A 16724-nucleotide genomic window follows, 5' to 3' on the forward strand; every position below is an offset into this window, starting at 1 on the left:
TTATTAAGTGAAATAGAAAGAGTACCTGTACAAGGCTGAGTTCAGTAAATTAGAGCTATTTTTCTTTTTATTATCATTTGTTATGAATAGCATCAACAATGAGGACCCTCAGATCATTAACAGTTAGAATATTACTTTAAAAAAGAACTCAAATTAAAGATGCCAATATTCCCCAAATCGATCTATAGAATTAATGAAATCCCAATCAAAATACCAGTAGGCTTTTTTTTTTTTTAAACAACTGATTATCAATTTATTAAAAACGTTGATTTAAGCATCTGCCATGGTGACTTCAACCTCAGCTCCTGGCTCAGTACTGATGGAAGTGATATGCTTGACAATCTCAGAAGGACTGTGCAGGTCCATGAGTCGCTTGTGGATCCTCATCTGGAAACGATCCCAAGTCTTAGAACCTTCACCACAAGGAGTTTTCCTTGTAGTTATTCTCAGAGTCTTGGTAGGCATCGGAACCAGTCCTTTCATTTTGAGATTCTTTTCCTTCGCACCTCTGATCAGGTCAGCACATACCTTCTCCAAAGACTGCACGCTGCAGCCGGCGAGGGTGATTCTAATGCCGTGAATCGCCATCTCGGCTCCTCGGGAGTCTTTCTGGTATCTTTAAAAGCCACAGCTGCAGCGCGGCTTCCTGACCGACTTGTTCCTCGTCCAGAGCGAACAGCGGTGAGGCAGGAGCAGGAGCGGGTGGCCCAAGGCTCCGCTGCAGCGACCGCGTCTTCCTCCAAGAGCCAGTAGGCTTTTTAAAAATAGAAATTGACACACATATTCTAAAATTTGTATGGAAATGCAAAGGCCTCATAATAAACGAAAACATTTTTAAAAAGAAAAAAGTTGGAAGAGCTATACTACCAGATTTTAAGACTTAAAAGCTACAGCAGTAAAGTACTGGCATAAGGATAGGCGTATTGATGAATGAAACAGAATGGAGAGTTCAAATGTAGACCCATAGATATTTTTAGTTGCTTTTCTACATAGGTGCCAAGGTTTTCAATGTGGAAAGGATAATATTTTCAACAGATGGTGCTGGAATGGCTGGATATCCATTTGGAAAAAACAAAACAAAACAAAACAAAAACCTCAATTCTTCTTACCTCACACCACATACAGAAATTAATTCAAAATGGGCTATAGATTTGTGATGACTAATTTTACGTGTCAACTTGGGTGAGCCATGGGATGCCCAGATATTTGGTCAACCAGTATTCTGCATGTTTCTATGAGGATGTTTTGGATGCGATTAACATTTAAATCAACAGATTGAGTGAAGTAGATTACCCTCCCTAATGTTGGTGGGCCTCATCCAATCAGTTGAAGGCTTGGATAGAACAAAAAAGCTGACTCTCTCTTGAGTGAGAAAGGATTCCTCCTGCTTTCCTGCCTTTGAGCTGGGACAATGACTTCTTCCTGCCTTCGGACTTGAAATGAAACATCGGCTCTTCCTGGGTCTCTAGCTTGCCAACTCTGCAGATCTTAGGACTTGTCAGCTTCCATAATCCCATGAGCCAATTCCTTGTAATAAATCTCTTTCCATAAACATATAGATATATCTCCTACAGGTTCAGTTTCTCTGGAGAACCCTAATACAGACAAAAACTTTTGTTCATTGAAAGACACAGTGGTAGATTGAATATTGGCCTCCCCAAAATGTCCATGTCCTCATCTTGGAACCTGTGAATATGTTACCTTACATGGTAATAGAGACTTTACAGATGTGATTAAATTATGAATCTTGAGATAGGGCTATGTTCCTGGGCTATCCAGTGGGCCTAATATAATCACAAAGACCCTTTTAAGAGGGAGGCAGGAGGGTCAGAGACAGAGAGGAGATGTGATGATGAAAGCAGAGGTTGCAATGATGCAGGGCCACCAGCCAAATAGTGTATGCAGCCTCTAGAAACTAGAAAAGACAGGTAAAGCAATTCTCCTCTCGAACCTCCAAGAAGAATGCTGCCCTGCCAACACCTTGATTTTAGCCATCAAAGGAGGCGAAATTGACCTCCAGAGCTAGAAAACAATAAATCTGTGTGGTTTTTAGCCACTAAGTTTGTGATAACTAGTTACAGCATCAATAGGAAACTAATACAGACACCACTGAGAAAACACACACACACACAGACATAGGACTTGTACCAAGAATACATAAAGTCTTATAGTTCAATAATAAGACAACCCAATTTAAAAATCGGCAAAAGATTCAAACAGACAAAAGAAGACATACAAATGGCCAATAAGCACACAAAAAGATGCATAATATCACCAATTACCAGGAAAATACAAATTAAAACCACAAAATACTATCTCATGATCATTACAATGGCTAAAATTGAAAAGGCTGCCAATGCCAAGTGCTAATGAGAAGGAGGACCAGTTGGAACTTGCATACATTTCTGGTGGGAATGCAAAATGTTCAACCACTTTGGAAAATTGTTTGCTGCTTTCTTATAAAGTTAAACATAGATTTACTACGTAACTGAGAATTCAACTTTTAGTTATTTACCCAAGATAAATGAAAACATATGTCCAAGCAAAGATTTGAACATGAATGCTCATAGCAGCTTTAATTTGTAAAAGTTAAAAATTAGAAACAACCCCAAATGTCCATCAACCAGTGAATAGATAAATTACGGTATATCAATAAAGGAATACTAACCTGCAATAGAAAGGACAAAACTACAGACACATTCAACAACATGGATGCATCTTAGAAACATTATGAGAAATAAATTTAGTCAGACACAGAGAAGTACGCTGTGATTCCATTTACATGAAATTCTAGGAAAGGCAAAATGAATCTAGAGTATCAGAAAGCAGATCAGTGGTTGTCTGGGACCAGGGGTGGGGCAGGCAAAGAAGCAGGAAAGAGCTTTTGAGGGATGATGGAAATATTCTATGTCTTGATTGTGATGGTGGTTAGAGGTCAGCAAACTTTCTTCTATCAAGGGTCAGATAATAAATATTTTAAGCTTTCAGGACCATATGGTCCCTGTTACAACTACTCAGTTTTATCACTGTAGCATGACAGCAGACATAAATAATATGTAAACAAATGAATGTGGCTGGATTTGGCTCAAGGGCCATAGTTTGCTGACCCCTGGTCTAGACTCTTCAAGCTATATTCTTTAAATAGGTACATTTTATTATATGCCTCAATAACATCAATAAAAATAACACAAATCAAAAATATTATGTAGCTATTTTTGAAGTTAATGTTTTGGAAAGCTACATACAGAAAATGTATAAATCATGTGTATAGCTTGATGAATTTTAATTTTAGCCATTCTAGCAGGTGTGGAGTAGTATCTCATTGCAATTAATTTATATTTCCTGGTCACAACTGATACTGAGCACCTTTGATAATGCTTATTGGCCATTTGGGTACTTTTGTGTGTGTGAAGTGTCTGTTTAAGTCATTTTAAAGTTCAGTTGTTGGAACTTCCCTGGTGGCTCAGTGGTTAAGAATCCGCCTGCCAATGCAGGGAACACAGGTTCGTTCCCTGGTCCAGGAAGATTATGCTGCGGAGCAACTAAGCCTGTGTGCCACAACTACTGAGCCTGCACTCTAGGGCTCGCGAGCCACAACTACTGAGCCCATGTGCTGCATCTACTGAAGCCCACACGCCTAGAGCCTGTGCTCCGCAACAAGAGAAGCCACTACAATGAGAAGCCTGCGCACCGCAACGAAGAGTAACCCTCACTTGCGCCAACTAGAGAAAGCCCACACACAGCAACGAAGACCCAATGCAGCCAAAAATAAATAAAATTATAAAATAAAATAAAGTTGTTTACCTTTTACTGATTTGTATGAATTCTTTGTATAGTCTGGATACAGGTCTCTTTGTCAGATATGGGTATTGAAAATATATTCTTCTAATCTACAGTTGACTTTATGCTCTTCTTTTTATGAAGTATAGTTGTGTTACAATGTTGTATTAGTTTCAGGTGTACAGCAAACTGATTCAGTTGTGCATACATGTATATACATATATATATATTCTTTTTCAGATTCTTTTCCATTATAGGTTTCTACAAGATATTGAATATAGTTCCCTGTGCTATACAGTAGGTCCTTGCTGTTTACCTATTTTATATACAGTAGTGTATATCTGTTAATCCCAAACTCCTAATTTATCCCTCCCCCCCACGCCCACCCTTGTTTCCCCTTTGGTAACCATAATTTTGTTTTCTATGTCTGTGAGTCTATTTCTGTTTTGTAAATAAGTTCATTTGTATCACTTTTTTAGATTCCACATATAAGTGATATCATATGATATTTGTCTTTCTCTGTTTGACTTACTTTACTTTGTATGATAATCTCTTAATCCACCCATGCTGCTACAAATGGCATTATTTCATTCTTCTTATAACTGAATAATATTCCATGGTATATATATATCACATCTTCTTTATCCATTCATCTGTTGATAAACATTTAGGTTGCTTCCATGTCTTGGTTATTGTAAATAGTGCTGCTATAACTATCGGGGTGCATGTATCTTTTCGAATTAGAGTTTTTGTCTTTTCCAGATACATGCCCAGGATGGATCATATGGTAACTCCATCTTTAGTTTTTTAAGAACCCTCCATACTGTTTTCCACAGTGGCTGCACCAATTTACATTACCTACACCAACAGTGTAGGAGGGTTCCCTTTTCTCCACATCTTTTCCAGTATTTATTATTTGTAGAATTTTTGATGATGGCCATCCTGACCAGTGTGACACTTTATGCTCTCTTAATGGTGTCTTTTCTTGAACAGAGCTCTTAATTTTAATACAATCCAACTTATCAATATTTTCCTTTATGGTTAGTGCTTTCTACGACCTGTTTAAGACATCTTTACCTATTCCAAGGTTATAAAGATATTCCCCTGTTTTCTTGAAAGAGCTTTATTATTTTACCTTTCACACTTAGTTATTCAATCTGGAAATGGCTTCTGTGAATGGATATCCAAGTGACCCAGTTCCATATATTGAAAAGGCAACCGTTTCCTACTTCATCACAGTTACATCATTGTCATAAATCAAGTAACCCTTGTGTGAGTCTGTTTCTCTATTCTGTTCCATTGGTCTAGTTTCCTCTCTTTGTACCAATACTGTGCTGTCTTTTCTTATAAGGTCATTGTTTGGTTTTGATATTAGGGTAATTCTGGCCTCATAGAATGAGTTGGGATATATTCCCTTTTCTTCTGTCTTCTGAAAGAGATTGTAGAGAATTGGTATAATTTTTTCCATAAATGTTAGGTAGAATTCACTGTAATTCACCTGGACCTGGTGCTTTATGTTTTAGAAAGTTATTAATTATTGATTAATTTTCTTTAGTAGTATAGGCCTATTCAGATTGCCTATTTCTTCTTGTGTGAGTTTTAGCAGATTGTGTCTCTCAAAGAATTGGTCCATTTCATCTAGGTTATCAAATTTGTGAGTATAGAGTTGTTTATAGTATTCCTTAATTAACCTTTTAATGTCCATTGGATCTGTAGTGATGTATTCTTTTTCATTTCTGATATTAGTAATTTGTGACCTCTTTCTTTTTTTCTTAGTTAGCTGGTTAGAGGCTTATTGATTTTACTGATCTTTTCAAAGAACCAGCTTTTGGTTTCATTGATTTTCTCAATCAATTTTCTGTTTTCAATTTCATTGATTTCTACCCAAACTTTTATTATTTCTTTCCTTCTGCTACTTTGGACTTAATTTCTTATTCTTTTCTAGTTTCCTAAGTTGGAAGCTTAGATAAATTTCCCCAATACTATGAATTTCCTAAGTACTGCTTTTACTGCATCCCACAAATTTAGATAAATTGTGTATTCATTTTCATTTCATTCAAAATATTTTAAAATTTCTCTTGAGATTTCTTCTTTGACCCATGTGTTATTTAGAAGTGTGCATACTATCTTAATTAGTGGAACTTTGTAAAAATTCTTGGTATCTTCTTATAAGTCCTCAAATTTTGTTTTCCTACTTCAACGTTGGGTTTTTTGTTTGTTTGTTTTGTTTTGTTTTTTTACTTTGCATTTTCATATAAATTTTAGAATCAGCTTATCAATTTCTTAAAAAACTGCTTGGGATCTAATTGGGATTATACAGAATATATACATCAATTAATGAACAGTTACCCTTTTTACAATTCATGAATATTGCATATCCCTCCATTTATTTGGATTTCACTTTCTCTCAATAACTTTGTAATTTTCTATGTAAAGAAAATTTGCACATCTTTCGTTATATTTAAGGTATGTGATTTTTAAAATGCTATTGTAAATGACATTTTTTTAAAGTACATTTTCTAATTGTTTGCTTCTAGTATATAAAGATAAAATTGACTTTTGGGTATTGGTCGTGTATCCAGAGACCTTGCTAAATTAACTTATTCTAATAGTTTATCTGTATCGGTTTTGTATTTTCTACATAGACAGTCATGTTACCTGCAAATAGTGACAAATTTATTTCCTCATTTCCAATTCTTACACCTTATATTTCTTTTCCTTGCCTTACTACTCTGACTAGTATCCCAGTACAATATTAAACAGAAGTCATTTTAGTGGAATCCTATCTCATTCTCAATTTCATAGAGGAAGGAAGGCTTTCAATAATTTATGATTTAAGTATAAGGTTTTTTGGTAAAATTTACATAGATACCCATTTTTATGGTAAGGAAGCTCTCACTTATTCTTAGTTTGTTAAGAGGCTTTTATTTTTTTAAATTATGGAATATATTTTATGAAAAAAAAAGTGGGGCATCTTAAAATGACCATATGTTTTCTCTTTTTATTCTGCAATAATAGTGAATTACATTGATTTTTGAATGTTAAAATAACCTTGCTTTTCTATAAACCCTAAACCCTAGTTTTCCTTTTTATATGACTCTGGGTTTGATTAGCTAGTATTTCATTTAAGATTTCTTGCATCAATATTTATGAAGGATACTGGACTGTACTTTTCTTTCTTGTAATTTTCTTTATCATATTTTGTGTCTGATTATGCTGGTCAGATTATGCTCACCCAAATAACAAGTTTTGGGAAGTGTTCCCCCTTTCTCTATTCTCTGGAAGAGACTGGGTAAAACTGGTATTTTATTTCTTCCTTAAATCTTCGGAAGCATTTACAAATGAAGCCATCTAGGCCTAGAAATTACAAATTTTAATTCTTTAATATATAAAGAGAACTATTCAGATTTTCTGTTTTTTTCTTGTGTCAGTTTTAAGTTTTATTTTTAAAGGAATTTGTCCTTTTCATTTAAATTTTCAACTATATCAGCACAAAGTTGTTATTCTCTAACCTTTTAAAAGTCTGTAGAATCTGTAATTGTGTTCCCCTTCTCATTCTTATTATTATTATTAATTTTTTGGTGTGATTCTTGTTAAGGGTTTTTCAGTCTACTAGTCTTTTCTAAGAACCAATTTTTGGCTTTGTTGATTTTATCTTACATACCTCTATTTTCTATTTAATAATTTCTGCTCTAATTAGAAATAAACTACAAGAAAAAAACTATAAAAAACACAAACACGTGGAAGCTAAACAATATGCTACTAAACAACCAATGGATTGCTGAAGAAATCAAAGAGGAAATCAAAAAATACCCAGAGACAAATGAAAATGAAAGCGCGATGATCCAAAACTTACGGGATGCAGCAAAAGCAGTTCTAAGATGGAAGTTTATAGCAATATAATCTTACCTCAGGAAACAAGAAAAGTCTCAAATAAGCAACCTAACCTTACACCTAAAGCAACTAGAGAAAGAAGAACAAACAAAACCTAAAGTTAGTAGAAAGAAAGAAATCATAAAGATCAGAGCAGAAATAAATGAAATAGAGACAAAGAAAACAATAGCAAAGATCAATGAAACTAAAAGCTTGTTCTTTGAAAAGATAAACAAAACTGATAAACCTTTAGCCAGACTCATCAAGAAATAAAGGGAGAGGACTCATATCAATAAAATTAGAAATGAAAAAGAAGTTGCAACAGACAACACAGAAATACAAAGGATCATAAGAGACTACTACAAGCAACTGTATGCCAATAAAATGGTCAACCTGGAAGAAATGGACGAATTCTTAGAAAGGTACAGTCTCCTAAGACTGAACCAGGAAGAAATAGAAAATATGAACAGACCAACCACAAGCACTGAAATTGAAACTGTGATTTAAAAACTCCCAACAAACAAAAGTCCAGAACCTGATGGCTTCACAAGTGAATTCTATCAAACATTTAGAGAAGCGCTAACACCTATCCTCTGAAACTGTTCCACAAAATTGCAGAGGAAGAAAAACTCCCAAACTCATTCTATGAGGCCACCATCACCCTGATACCAAAACCAGACAAAGATGTCACAAAGAAAGAAAACTACAGGCCAATATCACTGATGAACATAGATGCAAAAATCCTCAACAAAATACTAGCAATCTGAATCCAACAGCACATTAAAATGGTCATACACCATGATCAAGTGGGATTTATCCCAGGGATGCAAGGATTTTTCAATATCCGCAAATCAATCAGTGTGATACACTACATCAACAAATTGAAGAATAAAAACCTTATGATCATCTCAATAGATGCAGAAAAAGCTTTTGACAAAATTAAGCATCCATTTAAGATAAAAACTCTCCAGAGTGGCATAGAAGGAACATACCTCAACATAATAAAGGCCATATATGACAAACCTACAGCTAACATCATACTCAATGGTGAAAAGCTGAAAGCATTTCCTCTAAGATCAGGAACAAGACAAGGATGTCCACTCTTGCCACTTTTATTCAACGTAGTTTTGGAAGTCCTAGGCACAGCAATCAGAGAAAAAAAAGAAATAAAATGAATCCAAATTGGAAAAGAAGAAGTAAAACTGTCACTGTTTGCAGATGAAATGATACTATACATAGAAAATCCTAAAGATGCCACCAGAAAACTACTAGAGCTAATCAATGAATTTGGTAAAGTTGCAGGTTACAAAATTAGCACGCAGAAATCTGTTGCATTTCTACACACTAACAACAAAAGATCAGAAAGAGAAATTCAAGAAACAATCCCATTTACATCACATCAAAAAGAATAAAATACCTAGGAATTAACCTACCTAGGAGACAAAAGACCTGTACTCCGAAAACTTTAAGCACTTTAAAGATGCCATTCCTTGTCTTCTGGCTTCCATCATTTATATTAAGAAGTTATCTGTCAGACTTATTGTTGCTCCTTTGAATGTGATGTATCTTCACTATGGCAGCTTGTAAGATTTTCTCTTTGTTTTCAGTTTTCAGAAGTTTGACTAGGATGTGTTTGGGTGTGATTTCCTTTGTATTTATCCTCCTTGGGGTTTGTACTGCTTCTTTGGTTTGATATCATTCATCAATTTTGAAAATTCTAGGCCTTTATTAGGCCTTCAGATATTGCTTCCACTAATTCTCTCTTCTCAAATTCTGGGACTACAAATCCACATATTTTAGAACTCTTACCCTATCTCATGCCTGTTTGCTTTTTTTTTTTTTTTCCACATTTTCTCTTTGTGCTTCAGTCTGACTTTTTTTCTACTGACCTATTTTCTAGCAAAGCAATCGTCTCTTCATCTTTGTCCATTATGCTGTTATATCCATGTATTGACTTCTTAATTTGACATTATATTTTTCAGTGATAGAGACTCCAATGTTTTGTCAGTTATTTTCTTGAACACTTTCATCACATTTATTTTAAAATCTATGTCTAATAATGTTAATATCTGGCTCATCTGTGGATCTGTTTCTATTGCTTTGTCCTTTTCTTTTCTGTACCAGGAAATTTTATCCAATACCAGATTTGTGGAATCGGATTTGAGCAGGATTTTGGGCAGGTATTGGATTTTGGGCAGCTAGGGCAGGCAGATTACCTCAATCCAATTAGAGACTGAAATAATGCAAAGCTGGACTTAGACTTCTAAAGTTTTGTTCTACCTCTGATGCTTCTTACTCTTAGGGTGTAGCCCTAAGAGTAAAGTTCTAACTGGGAGTTCAGGATGTTTTCAAGGCCCGTCCCCATTGTCCAGCTGTTTTGGAAACTCTCCACTGACCTCAGATAGAATTTTGTATTTTATCCAGCTTTTCTATTTGTTCTTGGTGGGAACATTGGTCTAATATAAGCCACTGCATCCTAGTGAGAAGCAGAATGTAACAAATATTCTTTTTATAATCTCTAGAACTGTCATTTAGGCTCTGATCCAGGACTAGAATTCATACATTTTCTGAACACTATTTATTGAGTTTCTACTTATAATTTAGGCACTGTTTTGGTGCTAAAGATACAGCAGTAAATAAAGAGCAAAAATCACTGTACAAGCGTACCTTGGAGATACGGAAGATTCAGTTCCAGACCACCACAATAAAGCTAATATCACAATAAAGCGAGTCACACAAGTTTTTTGGTTTCCCAGTGCATGTAAAAGTCATGTTTACACTATACTGTAGTCTACTAAGTGTGCAATAGCATTATGTCTAAAAAACCAATGTACATACCTTAATTTTAAAATACGTCATTGCTAAAAAAATGCCAGTCATCATCTGAGCCACCTTTACTTGTGGAAGGTCTTGCTTTGATGCTGATGGCTGCTGAGTGATCAGGGTGGTGGATGCTGAAGGTTGGGGTGGCTGTAGCCATTTCTTAAAATAAGACAACACTGAAGTTTGCTGCATTGATGGACTCTTCCTTTCATGAACGATTTCTCTGTAGCATGCAATGCTGTTTGATAAAATTTTACCCACAGTAGAACTTCCTTCAAAATTGGAATCAATTTTCTCAAACCCTGCCACTGCTTTGTAACTAAATTTATGTCATATTCCAAATCTTTTGCTGTCATTTCAACACTCGTCATAGCGTCTTCACCAGGAGTAGATTCCGCCTCAAGAAACCATGTTCTTTGCTTATCCATAAAAAACAACTCCTCATCTGTCAAAATTTTATCATGAGATTGAAACAATTCAGTCGCATCTTCAGGCTTCACTTCTAATTCTAGTTCTCTTGCTGTTTCTACCACATTTGCAGTTACTTTCTCCACTGAAGACTTGAACCCCTCAAAGCCATCCATGAGGGTTGGAATCAACTTCTTCCAAACTCCTGTTAATGTTGATATTTGGACCTCTTCCCATGAATCACAAATGGTCTTAATAGCATCTAGAATGGTGAGTATTTTCCAGAAGATTTTCAACTTACTTTATCCAGATCCGTAAGAAGAATCGCAATCTATGGCATCTATAGCCTTACTAAATGTATTCTTTTTTTAAATTAATTTATTTATTTTTGGCTACGTTCGGTCTTTGTTGCTGGGCACGGGCTTTCTCTAGTTGCGGCGAGCGGGGGCTACTCTTCGTTGTGGTGCGTGGGCTTCTCACTGCAGTGGCTTCTCTTGTTGTGGAGCACGGGCTCTAGGTGCGCAGGCTTCAGTAGTTGTGGCGCATGGGCTTAGTTGCTCTGCAGCATGTGGGATCTTCCCGCACCGAGGATCGAACCCATGTCCCCTGCATTGGCAGGCGGATTCTTAACCACTGCACTACCAGGGAAGTCCCACTAAATGTATTCTTAAATAATGAGACTTGAAAATCGAAATTACCCCTTGATCCATGGTTGCAGAATGGATGTTGTGTTAACAGGCATGAAAACATTAATCTAGTTGTACATCCATCAGAGCTCTTGGGTGACCAGGTGCATTGTCAATGAGCAGTAATATTTTGAAAGGAACCTTTTTTTCTGAGCAATAAGTCTCAACAGTGGGCTTAAAATATTCAATAAAACATGCTGTCAACAGATGTGCTGTCATCCAGGCTTTGTTGTTCCATTTATAGAGCACAGGCAGAGTAGATTTAGCATAATTCTTAAGAGCCCTAGGATTTTTGAAATAGCAAATGAGCATTGGCTTCAACTGAAAGTCACCAGCTGCGTTAGCCCCTAATGAGAGAATCAGCCTATTTGAAGCTTTGAAGGCAGGCATCAACTTCTCCTCTCTAGCTATGAAATCCCTAGATGGCATCTTCTTCCACTATAAGGCTGTTTTGTCTACATTGAAAATCTGTTGTTTACTGTCCCCGCCTTCACTCATTATCTTAGCTCGATCTGGATAACTTGCTGCAGCTTCTACATCAGCACTTGCTGCTTCACCTTGCACCTTTATGTTATAAAGATGGCTTCTTTCCTTAAACCTCATGAACCAACCTCCCCTAGCTTCGAACTTTTCTTCTGCAGCTTCCTCACCTCTCTCAGCCTTCAAAGAACTGAAGAGAGTCAGGGCCTTGCTCTGGATTAGGCTTTGGCTTAAGGGAATGTTATGGGTGGTTTGATCTGCTACCCAGACCACTAAAACTTTCTCCAAATCAGCAATAAAGCTGTTTCTCTTTCTTATCATTTGTGTGTTCACTGGAGTAGCACTTTTAATTTCCTTCAAGAACTTTTCCTTTGCATTCACAACTTGTCTAACTGTTTGGGGCAAGAGGCCCAGTTTTTGGCCTATCTTGGCTTTTGATACGCCTTCCTCGCTAAGCTTAATCATTTCTACCTTTCGATTTGAAGTAAATAAATTGACTCTTCCTTTTGCTTGAAAACTTAGAGGCCATTGCAGGGTTATTAATTGGCCTAATTTCAATATTGTTGTGTCTCAGTGAAGAGGGAGGCCTGAGGAGAGGGGGAGAGATGGGGAATGGCCAGTCTGTGGTGCAGTCAGAACACACACAACATTTATCAAATAAGTTCACTGTCTCATATTGGTGGGGCTCCTGATGCTCCAAAACAATTACAACAGCAACATTAAAGAATGCAGATCAGGGCTTCCCTGGTGGCGCAGTGGTTGAGAATCTGCCTGCCAATGCAGGGGACACGGGTTCGAGCCCTGGTCTGGGAAGATCCCACATGCCACGGAGCAACTACGCCCGTGAGCCACAATTACTGAGCCTGCGCGTCTGGAGCCTGTGCTCTGCAACAAGAGAGGCCGCGATAATGAGAGGCCTGCGCACCGCGATGAAGAGTGGCCCCCACTTGCCACAACTAGAGAAAGCCCTTGCACAGAAACGAAGACCCAACACAGTCATAAATAAATAAATAAATAAATAAAAATTAAAAAAAAAAAAAAAAAGAATGCAGATCACCATGACAAATATAATGATAACAAAAAAGTTTGCAATATTGTAAGAATTACCAAAATGTGACACAGAGACACAAAGTGACCAAATGCTGTTGGACAAATGGCGCCAATAGACTTGCTCAATGCAGGGTTGCTACAAACCCCCAGTTTGTAGAAAATGAAATATCTGCTAAGTGTGGGAAAGTGAAGTGCAATAAAATGAGGTATACCTGTACATGTGGTGCTTGTATTTTAGTGGGAAAGATAGAAAATTGGCTAAATGATGATGTAAAATATATAGTGTATGAAATGCTGGGCATATACCCTGAGAAAACCATAATTCAAAAAGAGTCATGTACCACAATGTTCATTGCAGCACTATTTACAATAGCCAGGACATGGAAGCAACCTAAGTGTCCATCGACAGATGAACGGATAAAGAAGATGTGGCACATATATACAATGGAATATTACTCAGCCATAAAAAGAAACGAAATTAAATTATTTGCAGGGAGGTGGATGGACCTAGAGACTGTCATACAGAGTGAAGTAAGTCAGAAAGAGAAAAACAAATACCATATGCTAACACATATATATGGAATCTAAAAAAAAAAAAATGGTTCTGAAGAACCTAGGGGCAGGACAGGAATAAAGACGCCGATGTAGAGAATGGACTTGAGGACACGGGGAAGGGGAAGGGTAAGCTGGGATGAAGTGAGAGAGTGGCATGGACATATATACACTACCAAATGTAAAGTAGATAGCTAGTGGGAAGCAGCCACATAGCACAGGGAGATCAGCTCAGAGCTTTGTGACCAGCTAGAGGGGTGGGATAGGGAGGGTGGGAGGGAGTCGCAAGAGGGAGGAGAAATGGGGATAAATGTATATGTGTAGCTGATTCACTTTGTTATACAGCAGAAACTAACACACCATTGTAAAGCAATTATACTCCAATAAAGATGCTTTTGAAAAAATTTTTAAAAAAATAAAATATATAGTGTATGAAATAATGAAAAGTGTTAGGGAAAATACGTGAAGAAAGGGGAATAGAAAATGTTTAGGGGAGTGAGCTGTAATTTTACACAGGATGACCAGCTAAAGTCTTACTGGGAAGGTAACACATACATGAAGACCTGCAAGAGGTGTGAGAGCAGGTCATGCAGATATCTGGTGGAAGAGCCCTCCAGGCAGATGGAACAGGAAGTACAAAGCCATGAGGCAAGGGCAGCCAGTATGTTTAAGGATGTGCAAGGAGGCCAGTGTGGCTGGAAAAATGAGTGATGGGAGAGTAGTAGAAGGTGAAGTCACAGAGGAAAAGGGGCCATTTATGAAGGACCTTGGAGGTCATTGTAAGGCCCTTAGCTTTTACTGTGAATAAGCTGGGAAGCCATAGGAGGGTTTTAAGCATAAGTGTGACATGACTGACTTATGATTGAACAGGTTCACTCTGGTTACTATGTATTGAACAGATAGAAGGGTGACAGAGGAAGTAAGGAGACTTGTTGGAAGGCAATAATCTAGGTAGGAAAGGTCTTGGATCAGGATGTAAAGAAGAAGTGCAAAGATGAAGCCCACAGGATCAGATATGGTATGAAAAAGAGGGGGATGAAGGATATCCAAGATTTTTGGTCTGAGCAATTGGAAGATGGAAAAACCATTTACTAAGATGAGAAGAGCAGGTCTGTAGAGGCCGGAAGGGAGATTGCTAAAGCTCAACTTTGAATGATGACTGAAAATGTCTATTAGATATTCAAGTGGAATCAGATGGTTGAATATAAAAATATGAAATTCAAGGGAGAGGGCTGGGCTGGAAATGTAAATTTAGGAGGCATCGGCATATAGCTAGTATTTAAAGCTATGAGACCTAAGGATGTCTCCAAGAGAGATGTAGGTAGAAAAGAGGTAAAGACCAGGACTGACCCCCAGGCTCCTCCAACAGTTAGAGGTCCAGGAGATGAGGAAAAACTGGCAAAGGAGACTAGGAAGGAACATCCAGAGACATATTAGGAAAATGAAGACATATTAGGAGAATGATGTCCAGGAGGGAGTGACCACCTATGTCACTGAGGCCCAATTTGGTAATGATGGGTAACTGACCACTGGATTCAGTGGCATGGAGGCATTTGGTGATTCTGATAAGGGCCTTCTGGCATCATGGTAGGAAGGAAAGGCTCGTCTATATAGGTTCAAGAGAGCTCAGCAGAAGAGAAATTGTAGACAGTAAGTATGGGCAACTCCTTTCGGGAACTTTGCAATAAAGCAGGACAAAGAAGATGGGCAGAAGCTGCACTGAGAAGAAAGGTCAGACAGCGTCTTTTCAAACTGGAGAAAAAATGGCATGTTTGCCCTTATGGCTGGAATGGTCTAGTGGAAGGGGAAATTGATGACAGAGGAGAAAGAGGGGAGAATTATAGGAGCAATGTCCTTGAATAGGTGCCAGAGACTGTGCAAACGTGCACGCATGGGGGTTGCCTCAGCAAGGAGCACAGACAGTTCAACAATAGTCACGTGACGTGAGCCAAAGGCTGCTTTAGGCCACAGATATCCAAGAAGAATAAGGTTCCTGACCTGTTCATCCTATGACTGCTATATTTCACTTGTATTTTATTTAATTTTTTTATTTTTATTTTTTGGCCGCACCACGTGGCATGTGGGCTCTTAGTTCCCCTACCAGGGATCGAACTCACGCCTCCTGCATTGAAAGCACGGAGTCTTAACCACTGGACCACCAGGGAAGTCCCTCACTTGTATTTTCATACTAAATAGTTGGCTCCTCCAACAAAGATTCGACAAAAGGGGGGAAAACTTGTGCCAAGGGAAAGCGGTACCTTCAGAAACAGAAGAAGCAGATTCCTTCTCTCCTGCCTGTGCCCTTTGGTTCAGGCTATTTTCCAGGAACTGCAGGGCAGCCTGAGGGGAGACCAAAAAGTCTGCAGTTATGACTCAGCCCTGAAGGTCAGGCCATCACTTCCCCGGCGCAGCAGAGGGAGGAACGCGCCCATCTCTGCCTCGGTTCTGGTTGTCGTCATCCACCAGGGTCCCAGGCCGGAACTCTCACAGCTACCTTGCTTCTTCTCCCTCTATCACCTCCACCAGCTAGTCAGTTATCAGATCTTGTAAATTCTATTTCGGAGATGTTTACTGCAGATCCCCATGCCTCTCCATTCCCTCAGCATCGCCTAAATCTACACCCATGTCTTCTTCCTCTTGGTCTATCTCAAGGCCTCCTACGGGTCTCCCTGCCTCCTACTCTCTGTTCCTCCATCATTATAGGACCCCTAGAGTTATCCTCTTAAAAAACAAAGCTGGATTTGTCACATATCTGCTTAAAAGCCTTTTTTGGCTTGCACATGGCTAGAGGGAGGAATTTTGAACCTGGGGCGTATACACTCCCTGAAACCTCAGGTACAATTTAATGTGTGTCACTATGTGTGCATTTTTTTTCTGGGGAAGGCAGTGGCTCATAGCTTTGTTCAGATTCTCGGAGGTGTCCGTGACCTCCACAGGCTAAGAATCATAGGCTTGAAGGGTAGCAGGCAATCTCCCTTCTTAAAATACAAGGTCCCCTGTTATTTGACTTCAGTTGTACCTGCTGTCACTCCTCAGTATTTAACAGAACATTTGTTGAGCCAGGCATTTTTG

General features: G+C 38.1%; 1 pseudogene; it reads right to left on the reverse strand.

The window, feature by feature from the left end:
- Nucleotides 1-270: 270 nt before the first annotated feature.
- LOC102998359 (40S ribosomal protein S20-like) lies at nt 271-16347 on the reverse strand (annotated as a pseudogene).
- Nucleotides 16348-16724: the final 377 nt, after the last annotated feature.

This window comes from Balaenoptera acutorostrata, chromosome 3 (assembly GCF_949987535.1).
Source record: "Balaenoptera acutorostrata chromosome 3, mBalAcu1.1, whole genome shotgun sequence".
Classification (NCBI taxonomy): domain Eukaryota; kingdom Metazoa; phylum Chordata; class Mammalia; order Artiodactyla; family Balaenopteridae; genus Balaenoptera; species Balaenoptera acutorostrata.